Source organism: Rhinolophus sinicus, linkage group LG03 (genome assembly GCF_036562045.2).
Source record: "Rhinolophus sinicus isolate RSC01 linkage group LG03, ASM3656204v1, whole genome shotgun sequence".
In the NCBI taxonomy this organism is placed as follows: Eukaryota; Metazoa; Chordata; class Mammalia; order Chiroptera; family Rhinolophidae; genus Rhinolophus; species Rhinolophus sinicus.
Window position 1 is genome coordinate 107,759,756 of NC_133753.1, and position 16,924 is coordinate 107,776,679.

Consider the following 16,924-nt stretch of genomic DNA (forward strand, 5'->3'; position numbering starts at 1 on the left):
CTGTCCAGGGACTGCATGTCCTGGCTGTGACCCTGCAGAGATACACATGTTTCCCTTTTCCCATGTTAATAGATGTTCCACTCACACAGCACTCAAAGCACACAGGGAATGCCAGGCCCTAAGTAAGTGTATACAAAGGCTGCACCCCGAGAAGCGGTCCCCACACCAACTGACCCCTGAGGCCCTATCACACTTGCCTTGCTATAAAAGTGAGTGACACCTCACGGTGTCCCAGGACAAAGCAGCTCCCAGCATTCTCCCAGGAAGTTAAAGTATCCCCTTACACCAGACTAACAAATGCTCCAGGCAGAGCTCCTCTGCCCGGATGGCCACCACGGGGCCCTAGAACTTCCCACCAGTTCAAGGCAGGCCAGAGGCTCCAGGATAAGGGAAAAGAATGAAAGGGCAGGCACACAGGAGAAGGAGAAAAGGCAGTTAGAAAGATGGGCCTCTTCACAGCAGAAAGAGCACAGTTCCCTGTCATAGTGAGTGAGCCCCTGAGCATGTCAGGTTCTGCTTCCCCATCTGGAAAGAGGGCTACGAGGACTGACAAACTGCTGAGTGGAACTGCAGACTAGGGAGGAAATACAGGGAGTCAATTACAGGGCAGGGGTAAAGAACACCTTCTTAACAGAGCTCCTGGCAGGTAAACTGCAGCACTGCAAGGGTTAATCTCCCCGTCACTGGGGGCATTCCAGCAGAGGCTGAGGGCCTCCCTGCCAGGGGCTCTGTGGGAGAGAAATCACCCCTGAGCTCTCCCCACACAGCTCTCATTCCCCATGTAAGTCGCTTGTAGAGTCCTTTCCAGCACCACAGTTTGTATCTGTAGGACAAGCTGGAGTGGTCTGAGCAGGCCTTCTAGGCACTGCTGAGTAACAAAGTGCAAATTACAGGAAGAAGCCAACAGAGGCCAGTCTCTGAGCATGACTGTCTAAGACACCCAAACCTTGCTGACTCTCAAACCACACTCAGAAAAATCCACACAACAGCAATCGTCCCTGCTCATGGCAGGCACCCGGGGGTAAGGGCCCCTGTCTTATTTTCCCTGGGACAATACTGAGTGACAGGCCCAACAGGACACCCCTCTAGACAGTATGTGCCCCGTCTAGAGCACATACCACCATGTCCTAGTTTGGACTGAATGCTTCTGACTTAGAGATCAACCAATGAGAGTCCTAAAAGTTAGTTTCGGCCAAGACTACAGCCAGTTACGGAAAGAATCCATTCTAGAATGCATGCCTCCTGAGTGCCGTTTCAACTGAGCTGCCTCAGCTGAGCCCAAATATTTCCACCTGGATGTCAAGCTCTCATTTCAAACTCAATATGTCTACAAACGAATTAATTATCTTCAAAAAATAGGCCACACGTCCTGATTTCTCTATTTCTATCAGAGGTACTTTTCATTCATGATAACAACTGGGACAACTCTCCCAAATGTCCTGGACCTTAAACAGTAAGCCGGACACATGACTGATGTGAGAGCCAGCCGTCAGCCTCCAAACTCCCAACTCTCTAGGCTAACAAAACATTCATCCACAGGCCGATCATACATGGCAGGATGCCAGTCACAAAGTGACCACACACTTGCCAGTTACAAGGTGGACATCTTCAGCTAATTATAAGTCAGACGTCCCCTCCCAGGCCAAATCTATACTTAACACATACATAGAAAACAAAAAAGTGAAAGAACACTTCGATGACCTCTTCCTCTTTTCTCCAGGTTAAATTTCAGACAAAACAGGTTTAAAAACGAGTGTCAGCTGGTGCAGTTAGGACCACGCGCCCTTTTCCTAAGGCCAATCCCAATTCCGGGGCATGTCCATCTGAGCAAGGACTTGATTCCCGTGGTCCAGGGGACGAGAAATCAATGCTGGCTCCCCGTCCTGTGTGCTCTCAGCTCTTCTCAGCAGTCCCCAGGACCCAGATGACTTCATCAGCTGTTACTTCACCATTGTCTCGGTCCTTGTAAACGTGGGAAGACACCCTTACTGATTTAATCTAATCTCCCTACCTGGAGGGAACCCCACTCAGGTCAGTGTGGGCATCGAAAGCATTCTTTCCCATTCTTTCCCATTTCACCATTCATCACTCTAGTTTAGAAGCATTTTGTAAATATCTTCCCATTATCACCTTTCACCTGGTTGTCTGAAGTTTTGGACCCACCCAACAAATTATTACAGCTGTGGTAACAAGGTTATACTCAAAAGAACATATCCAAGCCACTCCACAGTTCAGCCACAGAATAAGTGTTGAATACTTTGCAGAGAAAACCGGTCATAACTGAATCACATTTGATATATCAACATAATTTACTTCTGGAAAAAGCAGCTTACAAAATTAGGTACATATTCAATTCTTTCAGTCTCTGCACCCAAACGTTCAATGTCTAGTAGGAAAGAAAACATGTGCAGTTGAACCATCCATATAAATAAAGTCATGTTGAAGAAAGGGAAGAACATTATCTCAAGTGAGCTAAAAACAGCTGCTGCAATTAAGGGCTAAATTTCACTCCAAGCCACCTGGGAAAACCCAAGGTTAAGATTTTCTCTTTGGTGAAGGAAGGGAAACATCCAAGTTCATCAGCAAAGACAAACATGGTCCTGAACTGAAACCTAAACATGGATCCTTATGTGGACAATGAACAATAGAGATAGATATAGATACAGAGACAGATATAGAGATACAGATACATAGATATAGATATGTAGATATACAAATGTATATATTTTCAATGGCAATTTCACTCACTAAGAAATATTAATTAAGTGCCTGTTTATCATGTGAACAATTTTTCTGTATTTTCTGTAAGGCAGTATGATTTCATGGTTAAGAATTGAGACTTTTTGGACTAACACAGTGTTAGATTTAAATCCTAGCTCTGCCCTTAATATCCATGTAGTAAGTTACTTATCTTCTGTAAGCCTCAGTTTCCTCCTCTGTGTACATTCTGAATAGTATTTTTGTATGAAATAAGATAAGCACGAGAAAGCACCAGACTTAACACCAGGCACATTCTCAGTAAATATCATCAGTTAACTATTTGCTAAGGATTCTACAAAGCAGGATGCAAGGGGAAAAGAGGTCAGAGATATCTTAGATTGAAGATGAAAAATGCAGGGATTTGAAGAAGGATCAGAGAGGACACGGCAGAGGGAGAGCTTCACAGAGAAGCCGGCTGGCATTTTGCACCACGGTTTGCGGGACCAGGCGTGTGAGGGGCTGAGTACTGAGGTCCTGGTAAGTGGTGAGTAGGGTCAGCAAGCAGCTGGCTGGATGGGGAGAAAGGGCTATTTGAATGGAAAGGACCAGAACTGAAGAAGGATCTGTTTTCTGGGCACCAGGGAGCCTGGTTCTGTGGTCACATAATGGACGAGGCATCAGGAGGTTAAAAACAAAGGAGTGGTTCCTTCTTTAGAGTCAAGGAACTGGTCCACTTCTTGGCAGAATCATAAACCAAGAGCCCCATTCACACTGACACAAGATGATGCCCTTTTATGATAGGGAAGTGTATGTGTCAACTAGACGGAGCCACAGGGTGCCCACATATTTGGCTAAACATTATTCTGGGTGTGTCTGTGACGGTGTTTCTGAAGGGAGATTAACATTTCAGTCGTAGACTAAAGCAGATTGCCCTCCCTTGGTGTGGGTGGGCCTCAGCCAATCTGTTGGAGGCCTGAATAGAAAAAGGCAGAGGAAGGGAGAATTTGTTTTCTCAGCAGGACTGTTAAGCTGGAACATCGGTCTTCTCCTGCCTTTGGTTCGAACTCAAGTTCAGACTGGAGCGCACACCATCATCTTTCCTGGGTCTCCAACTTGCCAACTGCAGACTGTGGGACTTCTGAGCCTCCATAACCATGTGGGCCAATTCCTTATAAGAAATCATACATACCCTATTGGTTATGTTTCTCTGGATAACCCAGACTAATACACCTTCCATGTTTTCTCTACAGCACCAAAGACCCAGGTGTACTGCTGTTGGTTGATAGGACTGTCGTGGACAAAGAAAGGTCAAGCACAGCTCTGGAGGGCCGCTACAGCAGGGCTGCAGAGTGCACTCTGTGGGCCTCTGCCAGTCGGACACTGTCTGCTACTGGTCTGCAGTGAGATAAGAACAGGAATGAGGGACAGCACTGACATTTTATAGCACTCTATAGCACTGTCCCCACATCTAAGCGTGTGACCAGTTGACTTGATTTCTTTATATCTTCACTTTTTATTTTATTTTTCCAGTAATTCATTCTACTGTATTTTACAAAAGCATCAGTTGCCAAAGACTGTTACTTAAAAAAAACAATCCTCTCCCACAAGTGGTGTGAGAAGCACTGCTCTAAAGTACTTTAAGTTGCAAAGATTTCTTGCAAGGAACCACAGAAAAAGGGAAGAAGACATCTAGAGAAATGCATTTTAACTCATCTCTAAAACTTTTTCAAAGAACTCAAGATTTTTTAAAGTCTTAGATGGACTTTGGAAAGGAAGTGCAAGAAGTATGGGCTTTCTGCAGCATGCCTAGAGTATGCGTGGAATCTACTGCAGACTTGACAGGGGTTCCTGTCCTCTAATTACCAGACAGACATACAATGGGCAACACTGACCTTGCACTCTAAAAGTTAAAGAGCCTAGCCAACCCTAGTAGGGCCTTTGTCAAATTCCTCTAAATAAACCCATAAAGACACACAACACTAATGATATTCCATTGGTAATGACAGTACCAATGGCTGTGGAACAAGGTGTAGAAAAAGCTTCTAGTAAGTCAGCACAGTTAAGATTAGAATGACAATCAGTGGCATATCCACACTTTGAATTCAGAAACTAAATAATAGAGTCAGATAATAAAAAGATAAGAAGGGATTTTTATCTAACCAAATTCTCTTCCATTTCAGAGACCTGGGATGAACAACTATGACATCAGACGATCACCCTTCAGACTATATTGGAATTGCTTTTTAAAAGTAGCCAAAGTCAAATCCCCACTGTCCTTAGCACCACTGTGATGCAGCAACCCCTCTCCTCTGGCCACTCAGGGGCCATACCTACCAGTTGGCAATAGCTAGGAATGGCACGGTCTGATGCTTGGGCTCTGCCCTCGAAGAGGTGAAATTTCCTGCAGGCACAGGTGTAGGAACAATGACCTATGGAGATATTCTGAGTTTTTTCATGTATTGATTTTGATGAAGAAAGAATTGCAGAAGACCTCAGATACTCCCAGAAATGTACATCTCCTCCTCAGAGTCCAAGAGTTAAGTTATGGGGACAAGGAGAACCAGCAAAAATGCACCAGATAAATGCCAACTAGACACTGGGCATTTGGCTAAGCACTTATAAAACGATTGTGTTCCCTTGTTAAGATCCAGCAGGGGCATGCCAATTGGCAAACAGGGTTTGGCTGCAGCTCAACTCAGACAAGAATGAGTAAGCAGAAAACACCAATGTGGAGGTCTGTTTAAAAGTTCCACATCATTAAAGGAGGAAGCACTTTCAATGAGATGTAAATCAAGAAAGAATATTGTCAACAAAGATATGATAAGAGAAAGAAGACAATTTTACAAAGTTTCTGGTTATGTCCTTTAAAACAGGTTCAGAGAGCAAGGTGTATATGAAATAAGATGCAAATTCATAAGGAAATATCAGAGTAAGTGAGGAGATACCGAGTCAAACAGAAGAGAGAGCTTGCTGAGAGGCAAGCTGATTTGGAAAAGGTGCAGGCCTTTGCAAAACACAGGACAAATCCAAAACTATTAGCAGAAGGGAAATGTAAATTAGTGGCAATAAAGAGTATTTCGAACCAACAGAAAATTCAGCAAATGATATAATGCACCCACGGACCCACCAACCAGATTGAACACAGGCTAATATTGTGCCTATTTACTTTAGATTTTTTTAAATAAATAATATATTACACATTGAAGCCCTGCCCACCTATTCTATTGTTCCACCTCTTTTCCCTCCACTGTGACAACTCTGTTCTGGAGTGGAATGTATCCTTACCGTCCATGTTTTTAAATTTCCCTACATTTGGATGTAACTATACAGAATATATTGTAGTATTGCTGTATATATCTTTAAATTTACATAAGTAATATCACACCAAACACATGCTTTTGTAACTTGCACATTTCACTCTCTATTTGATTTTAGGGATTTATCCAAATCCATGCCATACACCTAGTTAATTTATTTTTAACTGCTCCATAGTTTTCCACTGTATAAATGTATTATAATTTATGTATCCATTATCCAATTAAAATAAAAAATATTCATGTGCCTCCTTGTGTACATCTGCAGAAACTTCTCTAGCCTACATACCGAGATAAAATACTACAGAATTTTGCCAAATTGCTCTCCAAAGTGGTTTGATTAGCTATCTATTGCTACATAACAAATTACCCCTGAACCTAGTGACTTAAAACAGCAAATATTATCTCACAGGTTCTGTGGTCAGGAATCAGGAGTTGTGTAGCTCAGTGGTTCTAGCTCAGGAGATCTCATGAGGATGCAGTGAAGACAATGACCAGGGCTACCACCATCAGAGGGCATGACTGGGGCTGCAGGGTCCACTTCCAAGATGGTTCACTCACTTGGCTCTTCACAAAAGGTGTCACCTCTGTGGGCCCCTCCATAGAGCTGCTCAAGTGTTATTACGTGGCAGCTGGCTTCTCCCGGGCAAGTGGTTCAAGAGACAGGAGTAATTTTTACAACTTGGTCTTGGAACTGTCACTTTCATCACATTCTATTCATTAGAAATGAGTCGCCAAATACAGCCCACACTCATGGAACAGGGAATTAGGCTCCACTTCATAAAAGATGGAGTATCAAAGAATTTGTGGGTATATTTTAAAATCATCATGGTGGTTGTGGCAATTTACAGACCCACCATAAGTCTAACAGTATGTCTATTTCCCCCATAGCCTTGCCAACACTTGGTATTATCAACACTGCTCCATTTTTCTTACTCAGATCTCCTTGATGGCTAGTAGACATCTCGTTATATGGTTTGGAGCCATTCTGAGTTCCTCTTCTGTAAATTTACTTTCATCTTTATCTATTGGTTTGTTTATCATCTTTGGATTGGTTTATTCTTCCATGTTATTGTCTAATATTTCAGTTCAGCCTTGCTTTTAAATCCCCCAAATTAGCCATTACTGTTATTGTTGTTATTGTTACATCTTACAAACAATGCTTATTTGGACTTTTCCACAAGTTTACCAATTTCTCTGTTCATTGTTGCTTCTTGCAGAGCACTCTATCCTTCTGGGTTCAGTTCCCTTCTTAATGAGGAGAATTTAGTAATTCTTTCATTGAGGAACTGTAAGTGGAAATCTCTTTAAGTCTTTCTCTTTAAAAAAAACTCTTTATTTCTATTTCATTTGAATTATAGTTCTACTTGGTGCAGAATTATAAATATGTTATTTCCTTAGTACTCCGAGGATATCTTGCTGCTGATGAGAAGCCTACTTGTTGTTCACCTGAAGTACTCATTCTAGACAATCCTAAATCTATATTTTCAGATATAGGCTCTCTCCCAATCTCTACAATCTCTCTTTTGTAAACTCTTATTAGATGTATGTTGGACCTCTTCCTTCAAGCTTCATAGTCTTGGTTGGTTCATTCAACATCCATTCGCACGCCATCAGGTGAAGAAGTTGAAGAGCTAATAACTGCATCTTCCAGACTCTCTGCCACTAGAGTTCTAGATGAGGATCAGCTCCCATAGTCACAATCTCGCACAAGTTTGGAATGCAGCAGTGAGAGGAGAGCAGCAGGGTACTGGTAACTGTTTTACCAACTGGGTTTCAAAAAAGGTCTGCATTGACAGCATTTACCCCCTTCCATGGTGCAAATACTCCCAGATGGCCAACTCCAAGCTACCAACATGATGTCATTGAACATGGACTTGCAGTAGTACAGCAACTCACCATTGTGCAGTATTTCCCCATGCACTGCTATAGACTAAATTAACCACAAAATCATAGATCATAAAATGTAGTCAAATAATGAGGAAGTAATAAGTTTTTAGTATTTACCACCTTTGTTTTTTAATGTAATTTAATTGTGAGTTTATACTTTATTTAAGAATGTAAGTTTATATTTCATTTATCATTTATTTAATTATGACTATGTTTCTAACCCACTCATAAAATTCCTGAAAATTTAACAACTGGCTTTCACATGATGGTATGAGCTGACTCCAGCATGCCACTGGATGAAAGCCTTTTTCCTGACCAGTTATGGCTTTTTCTAGAGAAAAGAAGTCACGGAAGCTTGACATTTTCCTGTAGCAATGTTCCATTGTCCACTCTCCAGCTTCTTGGCTGTGAAGAAGCAGTCATAGTAATGGCAACAAGAATAGCAAAGGCTTCTGAATCTTTAGATCACAGCTTCAAGGGTTCATTCTCCATCTTTTAGGGGGTCAAGAGAAAGTTGCAGGACCAGCAAGCATACTCAAGAGGCAGTCTCAGTAGTTGTAACTCTCTTCGGCGAGGGTTGATTCTGAATTATTCTGGGAGTCATTCTGGAGACCTAGCTAAAATCCACTCCATTAGCCATTCAATAATTTTGTAAGCATCAAATTCCATGTATTAAATCCCTTACAGCTTAAAATACACAGGGTGGTTACCGGTCCTTGAACTAAACCTTAACTGATACATTATTACATCTTCCAAATTTCTTAAACTATTTTTTTAATTTTCATATTTTTATCTCTCTGTGTGTCTAATAAGCAATTTCTTCAAAAGTATTTTTAAATTATTTAAATTCACAAATTCTTTTTCAGTTATAGCTTAACTTATGGCTTAATCTATCCACTGAGTTTTTCATCTAAATAACTTTTCCATTTCTAGCAGTTTAATTTGGTTCTTTTATAAATCCACCTCTTATTTTTCATATTATAATTTTTATTCTTTTACCTTTTCATATTTTCTTTCAGAATGTCATTCTATTATCTCAATTTCGTAAGGCACTAATCCTCCTCTTTGAATTCCTTTCACTTTTGCTATTGGTCAACTGTTTCTGGGTGTGTTTTGTGGGCAGGAACTCTGGCAGCATCTTCAGCAGGTGCTGCTCTTCCCGCTGTAGCTGCACGTGCTCAGCACCCATGTCCATGGCACAGGTGTCACGGGCATTTCACCAGCTGAGGACCAGTCTGTACATTCATTCTTGGCTTGGAAAGCCTGCACCACATGGGCAATATAAATTTGGACCACACATTCCTGAGGCACAGGTTTGGAGTTCTGATTTATCACTGGAGCCTTTTTCATTTGCAGGCAGTGCTCTGGGCAAACATAAACCGCTCTGCCACTTTGCTGAGAAGTGAGATGACTGTGTCAATTCCCCTTTAGAGGAGGGGTAGCCAAACCAGGGTCTTGGTTCCTGCTCCTGCTTATTGTAGGTCCAAGACTACACCTTTCATCCCTGCCTGGGCCTTAGAACTCCCAACTATCAGAGCTTGGGGGTTTTCCTACTCTGCAGCAGCATTCACTCCCGCACTTCTCTCTAAGCTCTGTGTTTCCTCTTCCTTCCTTTCACATTAAGTTATTTTACCAGTCAGAGCAGAATATAGCCAGGAAAGCAGAGCCCATGTCAGGTAGTTCAATAAAAGGATTCAAAACAGTAAGCTATCTAACTGAGTGGTTAGAAGGGCTGAAAAGCCCAAGACAGTATGTTTAGCAGAATTAGCAATAGCAGAAAGTTGTTTCCATCCTTAGTCTGGAGGGACATATGGAGAAGGCAGAATTTCCAGAACCTCAAAGTTAGGGTGCCCAGAAGGAGCTAGCACCATGGTAGGGGCTGCCCAACAGGAACAGGAACCATGGAAGAAGGAGCTCTGCTTTGACAAGAGGGAACTTGAGAGACAACATTGCAGACACATTTGTCAAAGGCAGACAGGGGTAGGGAGGCTCTATTGCCATCCCGCCTTCTCGTCTCCTGCTGGCACCTCCCTTTGCCAGGGAATCTCAAGGATGACTCACAAGGATGGGTCCCTACAATGCAGAGTGGACCAGAGGGAGGGAGAAGGAAAATGTGTAAGTAGGCAGGAAAACAACTGACAGAACTACATATTTAAATTTTTACTCTATTTTATCCATCTATTTCTGTGTTTATAGCAGGAAAAGAACCCACATTAGCTTAGTACTCACACTGACAGAACTAGATAGCCTTGAGATATTTTTGAATTTCAAAGATAAGGAAAAGTCCTCTGAGCATCCAGGTAGAAAATACAGGTTACCCACAAAGGAACAAATAAAATGGTCTCAGTTTCCTTCAGAACAGCAAGCAGCCTTTAGAAGGTCCCTTAAAGTAAAATGAGTAGAGAAATTTACAAATTAAATTATGGGAAAAGACTTTAAGGCAAAAGAAAAGAAAGTTCTAACTTTAAAACAATTCCAAATAAAAGGCATTGAACTACGAGGTGTGATCAAACAATAAGGTGAATGTTTAAATTAAAAAATATGTATATTACAGTAAAAGACACATTGCCATTAATCCCACTCAAAATACCCCCCCTTGCTTCAAACACACTTATCCCATTGTTCTTGCCACTTCCTGAAGCAGTTCTGGAAGTCCTCTTTCGTGGGTGTCTTTAGCTGCACTGTTGTTGCTGCCTCAATGTCCTGAATCATTTTGACTTGGGGAAGAGCCAGAAGTCGCACGGTGCCAGATCCAGTGAATAAAATGGACAAGAACACACCGTAATATTTTTATTTGACAGAAATTGCCGTATACCAGAAGCAATGTGTGACACGGGACATTGTCATGATAGAGAATGACGTACAGCACACTTTAAAACACACCTTCTCTCAACCGTAGCTCACACCCAGCTGACTGCACTGAACAAGTTGAAACTTGTCACACACTGTTACTAAGGTTCGACATGCCGCTTCCCGTATTGAAGATCCCTGCCTTTCAATGGGATGGCACTCGGCAGCAGCATTCACCATATTTTGTGATCAAAACGGAAAGACTCCGTGACACACATCACTTCGGGTATTGCAGTTTCTGTCAAATAACAGTATGGTATGTCCTCATCCACCTTATTCACCGGATATGACACCGCGCAACTTCTGGCTCTTCCCCAGTCTCAATGACCATAAAAGATAAACAATTTGAATTGATTCAGGACATCGAGGCAGCCACGACAGCGCAACTAAAGACACTCATGAAAGAGGACTTCCAAAACTGCTTCAGAAAGTGGCAAGAACAATGGGATAAGTGTGTTCAAAGCAAGGGGGAGTATTTTGAGGGGCTTAATGGCAAAGTGTCTTTTACTGTAATAATTTTTTTAAAGATTCACCATATTTTTTTATCACGCCTCACATAATGAAGATCATTTGTGTTTAAAATGATAATATATTAGTCACAAACCCCTATGTATCATATATCATATTGTTATAAAGTAAAATAATTTAACTATAAAGAAAAAATGATAAAAAAAATTGGTGAAGACTTTAAAGACAAAAATGTAAACAAACTGGATATAAATAATAGACACTTTTCTGTGAAGGCTGATTTTGTGTGTGTGTGTGTGTGTGTACCCCCAAGAGGTCACTTTTCAGATATTCATAGAACATTCATGAAAATTTATCAAATATAAGACCATAGACCAAACTTCAGTAAAAGTATTTGAAAGCAGGTCTGGCATAGGTGAATATAAGTAGAAACAATTTAAAATCTTAATATTTTGTAAAAAGTTAAAATTGACATTTTTTTCAGATTTATTGAGATATAATTGACATTGCCTATGTTTAAGGTGTACAACGTGATAATTTAATACACTTTGATACAGTTATATGTTGCAAAATGATTACCACCTCAGCATTAAGTAACACACCCATCATACCATTTCTTTTTGTGGGGAGAACATTTAATATCTACTCCTTTAGTAACTTCCAAGCATGTGATACAATATTGTTAACTATAATCACCATGCTGCACATTAGATCCCTAGAACTTATTCAATAAAATGGAAAAATTTAATATACTCTCTTAGATTCTTGCTTGATCAATGTTTAAAATAAAATTAAAATTGTAAAATTTTAAAATAACAAAAATAGAAATAACACATAAAAAAGCATACGGGGTGTAGCAAAGGAGTATTCAGATAAAATATGAGGTATTTAAATGCTCTCATTATTTTAAAGAGAAAAAATACACGCTAATAAGAGTTCAATGCTAGCTTCTTAGAAAAATAACAACAAAATAAATAGAAAAAAGAAAACAATGAGAGAGATGAATTAGAAAATGGATAAATTAAATTAGCTGGTTCTCTGAAACAAAAGCAATAAACTAGACAAATGTCTGAGAAGTTTATTAAAACAAATAGAAAAAGCACAGACAACATTCTGAAATAGAATTCTATGTGCAACTCTAGACTAATAAATTTTAAACTGCTTAAATGAATGCTGCTCTCAAAATATAGAAATTGGATTTTTCTGGAAACAATATGATTTAATATTATTCATGCTTATTAAAAATCTTGACATAACACTTTCTTATAAAGTGATTTGAAGATCTGGTTTTTTGTTCAGTGTATTTTCCATACCTTATTTTAACATCTGCCATAACCAAAAATATACCTCAGAAAGAGACACAGATCCAAATGGAAGAAAAATGTCATTGGCAGTACTTATTAAATCACAATATTCATTCTTCAGTTCAATTCCACAAGCATGCCAAGATTTTTGCTGATATTTGGCTGGCAAAGTTTTATCTTCCCTAATGTCAATGGACGATTTTGCAAATGGGTTGAAAGCAGTTGAATTTTCATATTTTTAACAAATGGGTCTAAAAAACACTCAATCAATTCTTTTGGAAGATTCTTAAACGTTGAAAAAGATCTGTTTCCAGATTTTTTAACTTCACAGATTTGGGTTTGTTGATAGCACACTCACATCATTTTTTTAAGCAACAAAATCATATAATGCCTGAAACATCTCAAGAAACATCTATTTTCAAAAATGCTCTTTCCATAGCATGAGTTTCCTTTGAAAAGCAGTTATTTTCCCATTCTTTGTTAAGATGGCAGACAACATCCTGCCATCTCAGAAAAGATCAGCAAATCTGGATCATTGGCCTGTTTTTGACAGGAAATGTGTGACCCTTCTTTTCTTTGTGTTTGACAGCTCTTTCAAGAACGTTGCATTGAAATAAGCCACATACTTTATTGTGATACAAAAGACACCAGCAGTCATTTTCCATTTCATTTCAAAGATTTAGGCCCAGTTTCATTATTCAGAAGAGTGAATTTAGATTGATATTTTACATAGTCTTTTTGAAGTTTTTCAATTGTTTCTGGCCCACTTTGGCCCAATATGATGGGCTTGTCAGTGTTTAATTCATAAAATATCTGATGAGGGTCTCCTTTGGGGACCACATGAAAGGCCAGCTTGGAAACTGTCTTGAGGTCCACTGCACTCATTTTTAGTGATTTGTGACACAAGTGCCTGGTTAGGGGGATTTACAGATTATATTCATTAGTTTTAAGCAGACTAACACTCAGAAAATGGGCAAGATATGTCCAAGAAGCCCCAGCTGTTGGATCATGAGTTCATGAGGAAAGTCCTACATCCGTGCCCATATACATGGGACGCTCACCTTCCCTGAATATGTCACTCCCACCAGAGTGGACCAGCATGCACATGGGCAACTGAGGGTGTCAGTGTCACTCTATACAGTAGATAAAAGTAAAGTGTCCTTTCTTTCTCTTCTTTCCTGCCTGCACCCCCAAGGAATACCTTACACACCCCACTCTGAAAATCACTACAGATATGCTGCCATTAAAATTAAGAAAAAGACAAGATATCCATTATCTCTATTAAGTAGCACTTTCCTAGAAATTCTACTTAATGCAGTAAAACATAAACACACTAAGAGACCATTAAAAGGAATAAACCAAGAAAAAAACCTAGAGCGAAATAGATGTAAACATTTAACTCATTTTTCATAGTAAAAGGACAAAGTTGAAGTGTCACTTAAAGAAATTACAAAGGAAAAGATTGAGAGCCTCGCAGCATAAACATATAAACTTCTGAACTTATAAACAGCATGAAAAAAAGTAATAGGCAAGGAGGGAATACAAAAAGGACACAAGTAGACAATTCACAAAACTGAAAAAACACACAACTAATAAAACATATAAAATCAATACTTGATCTCACTGGTAACCACAGAAATATGATTTTTATGCTTTTTCAACGTGCGAGGATATTGTTTGTTTTTGTTTTTAACATGCTGGTGAGAGCATAATGGGACTGGTACTTTGAGGCAGCTGAATCAACTAATTAGAGATGGCAATTAAGCATGGAGTCTAAAAAGTGATTCTCACTTTTTGACCCAATAACTCTATTGTTTCAAATCTACCCTAAGCCTATGATCAAAGATTTTTGCACAAAGAAATTTCATTGTATTATATTTAAAATGCAAAACCAAAGAAAAGAAGAAAGACAAGAAAAAATATCTAAAAATATAGAAATTGATAAGTACATTTATATCACAGTATGTCGTGTACCAATCTTTACTAAAAATTTTAATGTCAGAACTCTTTATAATATATTGCTAACTCCAAATAGTATTTCAAGTAGGAAAACTGCACTCACTTCTCTATCCCCAAATCCCATGAAAATCATGGTATAGAGGAAGAGAATGAAGTAAGATTAAGTATTGAATATGGAAAAGGGGGGAACCATCATTAGTCCAAAAAAACTGGCATATCTCTGGAAGCAGAGTTATCTTGCCCGTCTTAATGGACAAGGCTGAGCAGAGCGAGGCAGGGCTGAAATCATGACGAGGGGAAGGCCATGGCAGAGCACGGAGTGTGCAAGCTGATAGGTACTAAGAGCTGGAACAGAACTGAGGGTGGCTGCTTGAAGCTCTTTCCTCGGAACAGCAGGGTGGGTCTCCCACTCCAAGGAAACAAGCTATTAAAGGAGTGGCCCTCTTCCTCTGCCATTGGCCTGGGGGCAACCTCTTCACCTACCTGGTTTTGGAGCCTAAAATGAACCCTGCTCATCAACATGCCTTGCCCCCAAAATGTGCAGCCGTTCCTCTGAGTTGGTGGGGGGAGGGGTGGGGAGATGGTATTGAGAGGAAACCTGACTCCCAATGGCACATTTCATTCAGAAATGTAAGAATGCCAATGGCCAAATGAGGATTGCCAGAAAATCAGAATCACCAAAGGTCCTCTCCAGGGAGCTCTGAGAGGCCACAAAAAATGAGCACTCTGAGATCAAGAATTCAGACAAAGAATGGCTATCATCAACAAGACAAATAGTAACAAGTGTTGGAGAGGCTGTGGAGAAAAAGGAACCTTCATACACTCTTGGTGGGAATGCAGACTGGTACAGCCGTTATGGAAGGCAGTGTGGAGGTTCCTCAAAAAATTATGAACAGAATTACCATATGACCCAGCAATCCCTCTCCTGGGTGTCTACCCAAAAAATCTGGAAACATTTATACATAAAGACACGTGTGCTCCAATGTTCATTGCAGCTTTGTTTACAGTGGCCAAGACATGGAAACAACCAAAATGTCCTTCGATAGATGAATGGATAAAGAAGTTGTGGTATATATACACAATGGAATACTATTCGGTGGTAGGAAAAGATGATATAGGAACATTTGTGACAACATGGATGGATCTTGAGAGAGTAATGCTGAGCGAAACAAGTCAGACAGAAAAAGCAGAGAACCCTATTATTTCACTGATATGTGGTATATAAACCAAAAACAAAAGAACATGACAAACAAATGAGAAACAGAAACTCATAGACACAGACAATAGTTTAGTGGTTACCAGAGGGTAAGAGGAGAGGGGGGTTGGAGATGAGGGTAAGGGGGATCAAATATATGGTGATGGAAGGAGAACTGACTCTGGGTGGTGAACACAATGGGATTTATAGATGATGTAATACAGAATTGTATACCTGAAATCTATGTAATTTTACTAACAACTCTCACCCCAATAAATTTTTTTAAAAAAAGAATTCAGACAGGTTAAAATTTTGATTGGGGGAAAAATATCTATAGAAGGACTAGTGGGAAGATTCACAGAAATCACACAGAATACAAGAAAATAGAAATAAAACTAGAGAAAATTTCATTAGTAAGTACTAAGGATTAAATAAAACTAGAGAAAATTTCATTAGTAAGTACTAAGGATTAACACAGAAGGGCCACATGCACCTAACAAGCTTTTCAGAATGATAAAGAAACATGGAGGAGAGGAAATAATAGAAGAAAAATTTCCAGAACTGATGATATGAACCTTCAGAATGAAAAGGTCTGTCAAACAGTAGTTCAAAATCTCATAAAGTTTCAGAACACAATGATAAAAAAAGTGTTCTAAAACTTCTAGAGGGAAGAACAGACGACTGTCTAGAATGACGACCGTACTCTCGTCATACACATTTCAGCATCGTTAGATACTGAATGACAGTGGAATAAGCCATTTAAACCTAGTCAAAATCCAACTAACAGAGGGGCTTAACAAGTTTGTGATTCACAGACATTTCCTAACGGAATCACTTAATGAATTACTTTAGCAAAACACAAAAGAAATCCAAGAAATTAGAGAATTGGGATCCAATTCGTGGGTGAAACCTAACAATGAGGTGTGCTGCCAGAAGACCACTGTAGGAGCAAATCAGATCCAAAGTGCCAAGTGCTGAGAGCAGGGACACAGGGGACCTGTGGCAGCAAACCACGTGCTGAAGTTCAAGTTCCATCTTCCTAGGAGAGAGGAGAAGTCAAACGTCACATGGAAGAGAGCTGGCTCCTCCCCCCTACCTCACACCCCTGTCCAATTTTGGGGTTTTTTTATACTTCTCATGCAGAAAGAAGTGGCACAGGATTAATGATACAATATTTGTTCCCATAGTGAATAACATTTACATAATCATAGTATTATAAACACTAATTATTTTGTTTTCAAATC

The 16,924-nt window shown here is 39.8% G+C and overlaps 1 protein-coding gene across 11 annotated transcripts in view; it reads right to left on the minus strand.

Moving 5' to 3' along the window:
* CALN1 (calneuron 1) overlaps window positions 1–16,924 on the minus strand; it is a 631,046-nt gene that overhangs the window by 454,850 nt on the left and 159,272 nt on the right. The gene's annotated exons all lie outside the window — the stretch shown is intronic.